This window comes from Ictidomys tridecemlineatus, chromosome 2 (assembly GCF_052094955.1).
Source record: "Ictidomys tridecemlineatus isolate mIctTri1 chromosome 2, mIctTri1.hap1, whole genome shotgun sequence".
NCBI classification, from domain to species: Eukaryota; Metazoa; Chordata; class Mammalia; order Rodentia; family Sciuridae; genus Ictidomys; species Ictidomys tridecemlineatus.
In genome coordinates, this window is record NC_135478.1 from 75,393,009 (window position 1) to 75,398,512 (window position 5,504).

A 5,504-nucleotide genomic window follows, 5' to 3' on the forward strand; every position below is an offset into this window, starting at 1 on the left:
ATTTTTGTGCCTATGTTCATAAAGGGTGTGTCCATGTGGTCTGTTTTCATGTTTTGTTTTGTTTTTCTGACTTTGCACTTTATTTGGGAAGCCTTCTATTTTACAGAAGAGTTTGATAGAATTAGCAGTAATCATTCCTTGAATGTTTGGTGTGATTCACAAAGCCAGCCAGATCTTCTTCTTCCTCCCAGTGACAGATTTTAAAAAATATATTTAAAAGCAAAAATTCAACCTTTCCCCCAATAATCTCCCAAATAAACAGAAAACAATGTAGAGTGCATCCGAGGTAGGGTTTGACTCTGTGAGGTCTGGGGGGCCAAGATGGAGGGAGGGAGAAAGCAGGGAAACCAATTTTGTTTTTCTTAATTCTATCCATATAAATGTATTCATAAAGACTACAACAAAGGAAAAACCTTGGACTGTTGAGAAATAAGAGCCCAGAAGGGCTGGGGATGTGGCTCAAGCAGTAGCGCGCTCGCCTGGCATGCGTGTGACCTGGGCTCGATCCTCAGCACCACATACAAAGATGTTGTGTCCGCCGAGAACTAAAAAATATTAAAATTCTCTCTTAAAAAAAAAAAAAGCCTAGGAGATTGTGGGACCCTCCCAATTCTACCAGACCAGAAAATGAGAAGGAAATTTCATGGTGGGAGAAGAGATTAAAGATGGGAGAAGAGGATGGGAAGCAGAAGGGGACAAGTTAGGGGGAAATGGGGACCCTGGCAGGAGGGTGGAGAGTCGAGTGCCAGTGTGAGAATCTGTCTCTCTCCATCCCTCATCCTTGGGCTCCAGGGTGGCATCTCCAACGTACTACTCTTCCCCTTGGTCAGCCACGATCCTCAGGCCTTCTCTACCCTGTCTGAACTCTGCCCGCTCCTCTTCAAGGGAGGTGGCTGGCTCTAGGATCCTCGTGCCTTTGTTCTTTGGGGCTCACTTGAACTTTGAAGTTATTCCTGGAGTTGTTGAGGTGAAGGGAAACATGTGGAGCTGGGGGGAGGGGACATGGCCACAATAGTGTACAAAGAAGCAGGAACATCTGAGTGACAGCAGGTTCTCAGCAACCCCCACCTCCACCCCAGCATCCTGGAGTCGCTGGATCGTGGTACCAGACCTGGTGAACTGAGTGAAGTGTGTCCACCTCAGTAAGGGAGGTGCCCCGTGGAGATCAGTCACCTCCAGCACCCACCTCAGGGCAACACCTGCCATCCCCAGGTCATTGGAGGCAGAATTGTGTGTTTGTCTCTTGATTCCGGTTTCCATGTTCTAGCTCACTCTGTCCATGGTAAGTCCACTGACCTTGGAGCAACACAGGGCAGATGGGCTGACCCAAAAGAGTAGTGCCCACCATCCTGTGCTGGACCCCGAGGTGAGGAGACTGAGAACAGGAAGGGACTGAGTCCTGTGCTGAGGCCACTGAGGCTGATCAAGGAAAGGGTACTAGAGACTGGCTAGGAGGTATGACAGGGGTACCACTCATTTGAGCGCTGGCCTGGGGGCTCCCGTCAGGATGATACAGGCCTCCAGGTGTCTGACCCCACTAGTCCATGCTGTAATATTTCCAGTGAGCCCAGTAGACCATGGTTCTGGAGGAGTCTAGGGTCTATCAGAGATGTTTGGCTCCATGACCAGCATGCCTGGTCCAGAGGGTGGCACTCTTGAGTATCTGAGCTCTGGCATGTGTAAGGGACCACAGAGAGAGAGGGGAGACTGAGGCGTCCTGGGGCTGCTCAAAGCAGGGAGGTCACTGAAACCCCACAGAATGGCTCATACCATTCTGCTGAGCTGGAGGACCCTGCTGGGCCACAGATACAGCCACTTCCCAGAGGCCTTCTTGCATAGACTGGCTCTCAGAGACCAGCATGGGTTGCTGGAAAGGCATCTGGACCACATATTGTGTCATCACCCACTAGGATGGAGCTTAGGAAGAAGGTGCTGATGAATACCAAACCACAAGCCTCATCTGCCTGCTCCCGTGCTGTCCCTTGGGTTGCTGAGCAGGACTGGCATTGTCATCCCCAATCATGCCGGGGTTAATCCACTCTAGGCCTCATGGGCCACTAAGCAGCTACCGGGATGGCCGAGGCAGCTCTTTCTCACTTTGGGGGCGGTAGACTAGTGAGCGAATGTGAGGGAGAGGTTGAAATCGCTGGTTGGGGTTAGGATACTATCCAGGGGAACAGCAAGAAACCCAGACCTGTTCAGACAGGGGGTCTTCACGGACTTCAACAGGTGGTGCAAGGCTAGAGACAGAAGAGGCAGAAGTGGGAGGAGCTTTGCAGGAGCCACAGTGAAGCTTGTCTGCTGAGAATGCTGGGAGATAGTAGGGGCTGGGACAGAGCCAAGGGTAAGTGGGTGGGCTGCTTCAATCGCACCCTGGTGGCTAAGGCTCATTTATCTAGGGAGGTTGCTGAGGCCATCTGCCTGTGAGATCATGAGATTATTCCAAGAAGACTTACTGAGAGGCCTGGATGGAGAAACATGAGGGAGAAGGCCCCAGATAGACTGGGCAGAGGCAACTGGGCTGCATGCTTCTGGGGCACCTGGTGCCACGCTGGCCTGGAGGTCATTCCTGCACTACCACCTTGACTGCTTGCCAATGCTGTCACCCTGGGTGAGGATAGAGATTCCACTGCAGCTTCTGGTGACAATGACAGAACCATCAGAGTCGATGCTGCTCCAAGGTGGTGGCTCCAGGGACCTGAGTTCCCATGTCTACTGTGCTCCAGTGGCTGCTTGAGGTGCAGCTCAGCCCTTGCCTGATGTCATTTAGACACCTGTTCTGGCTACCTTCATTATCATCTCAGCCCACCCGGGTACCATCTTTCTTGAGAATGAATCTGTCCGCAGATCCCTGTGTTCTTCTCATCCTTTATATGTTCTGAGACCCTCTGATCAGGGATTTGTATGCTACTGGCTTTGTGGATGGAAACTGCTTTCCAAGTTTGGTCAACATCATGGTCCATCCCCAAATAGGTAGTTTAATAGCATTCAGGGATGTGAGGTCATCTGAGGGACTTCCTGAATTACTCGTGGATGTCATTAATTTCAGAATCCCCTGTTCTAGTTTTAGCAAGAGGATTCTGTCTCTTTTTCTTTTTCAGTGTTTGCAATAAATACCTGTCAGTCTACTCCAGTGGAGTCCACACAGTCTTGGCTGGAGTCTCTGGATGGCATCTTCTTTGGCAACTTTTGTTTTTGTCCTTGTCTTCTTTTTCAGAGACATCTTTTGCAGACTTGCATAATTCAATTTTGCTGTTGCATAATTCAATTATATCCTGAGTATTTAGTGGTTCATTGGCAAATGAGGTGGGGACCCTCCACAATGGCAGGCTGCACCCAATGATTAGAGTTAGATCCACCCCTTCTCCAGACAGGATCGTGGCTGAACATCCACTTCTGTTGTCTCCTGATGCAAACTGGTATCTCCACCCCGCTTCTCAGTTTCTTCCTTACTTGGAGTCTTAGGTATAAACTTGTTTTTCCGGCAGTTTCTTTTTCTTTCTTCTGATTCTTGCACTGTTTCCAGGATCTCTCTGAGTAGTGGGACTGTCCAGATGTTCTTCAAAAGGATTCAGTCACCTCTACGGATTCCTGGATAAAGGCTTGGCCTCCCTGAGTCCAGTCCTGTGATGGTGTCCCCTGTAAGCAACACATCTCACTCATGGTGCTGGGTGCAGCTCAGTCCTGCCAGCCAGTGGGGGGCTCTTCTTGGCAGGGGGATGGGGAGAAAAAAAGTGGCTTGACAGAGGGGAAGGAGAGGGAGTACCTGATCCACAAAGATAAGGGGAGGACTGGGGGTGTAGCTCAGCTGGTAGAGCACTTGCCTAGTATGTGCAAGGCCCTGGGTTCAATTTCTAATACTGCCTAAAAAGAACCAGGAAGAGAAGAGAGAGGGAAGAGGGGGGAATCAGAAACAGCTGGGCCTTCATGGGCATGATTTTAACTCCCAAGTGTGAGTTTTATATATATATATATTTCACATTTTATATATATATATATGTATTTTAATGTTTTGATTGACATGATATTTGTACATATTTAAGAGGTGCAATGTGATGTTTTAATTCATGTATGCATTGAACAATTATCAACACAGAGCAATTACCATGCCCATCCCTAATTTTTATTATTTAATAAGCATGTTCAAAATTTTTATATGGATTGAGCTTCTTATATGGATTGAGTTTTTTGATGGTTTTGTGTTACAAGGAACTTGATTGTTCATCTAAATCATCAAACTTATGGATATAGTTGTTCCTCACATTTCCTTTTTAATTATTATTTTTGGGGGATGGAACCCAGGGCTCCACACATGCTGGACAAGTGCTCTATCACTGGGCTTCCTCCCCAGCCCTCTTAAATCTCAATCTTTCTCAATCAGCATAGCCAGAGGTCTGTCAATTTTTATACTTTTTCTGAAAGAATCAGCAATTGGCTTCATCGATTCTCCTTTTACCATTTTCCTGTTTCTTTTTTATTTTTTTAACTTATACATGACAGTACAATCCTTTTTGATAAAATTATACATGCATATTTATACCTTCTTCTAATTAGGACCCCATTCTTGTAGATGTACACAGGGTAGGATTCGTTTAGCTATTTTTATATATGGACATAGCAAATTATGTCAGGGTCATTCCACTGTCTTTCCTATTCCAACCCCACTCCCTTCCCTTCTTTCACTTTTGTCTAAAGTACTGAACTTCTTTTCTTCCCCTGACCCCTTATTGCGGTTTAGCTTCCACATATCAGCAAAAACACTCAACCTTTGATCTTTTGAGATTGGTTCATTTCACTTAGCGTGATAGTCTCCAGGTCTGTCCACTTACTTACTAGCCAGCATGCTGCCCTGATGAAAATAGAAAACTAATGAGGCTGCAATTTCATTGATTGATGCTTTTCTCTATCATTTCCTCCATCTGGTTTTCCTGGCTCCGATATGTTCTTGCTCTTCTCAGCACTTTCTTAAGGTTGAAACCCCATACATACTGCTTTGGTTTCAATCTACAAACTTTGATATGTATTTTATATATAAAATCTGCAATATTGTCCACATTTTCATGTGACTTTCTCTTTGATCCACGGGGTCTTAGCTGTTTCACCACTGTGACTAAAAGATTTGACCACAACAATTTTAGGAGAGGAAAAGTTTATTTGAGGGCTCATGGTTTCAGAGGTCTCAGTCCATATACATCTGGCTCCATTCCTTGGGGCTCAAGATGAGGCAGAATATCATGGCAGAAGAGTGTGGCAGAGGGAAGCAGCTCACATGACGGTATAATATATATATACCCCATAGCCATACCCACAATGAGCCGCTTCTTCCAGCTACACCCCACTGCCTCCAGTTAATCCCATCAGGATTAATCTGCTGTTTGGATTAAGGCTATAACCCAATCATTTCTCCTCCAAACCTTCTTGCATTGTCTCACACATGAGCTTTTGGAGGACACCATATCTAAACCTTAACAACAGCTTGTTTCAAAGTGTGTCGGTTTCTTTTA

The 5,504-nt window shown here is 46.4% G+C and overlaps 2 pseudogenes; both read right to left on the reverse strand.

Annotated features, from left to right (window-relative positions):
• Positions 1-810: 810 nt before the first annotated feature.
• On the reverse strand, positions 811-1,900 carry LOC144368229 (R3H domain-containing protein 2 pseudogene; annotated as a pseudogene).
• A 212-nt stretch (positions 1,901-2,112) lies between these two features.
• On the reverse strand, positions 2,113-3,565 carry LOC144368230 (R3H domain-containing protein 2 pseudogene; annotated as a pseudogene).
• Between the last annotated feature and the right edge of the window lie 1,939 nt (positions 3,566-5,504).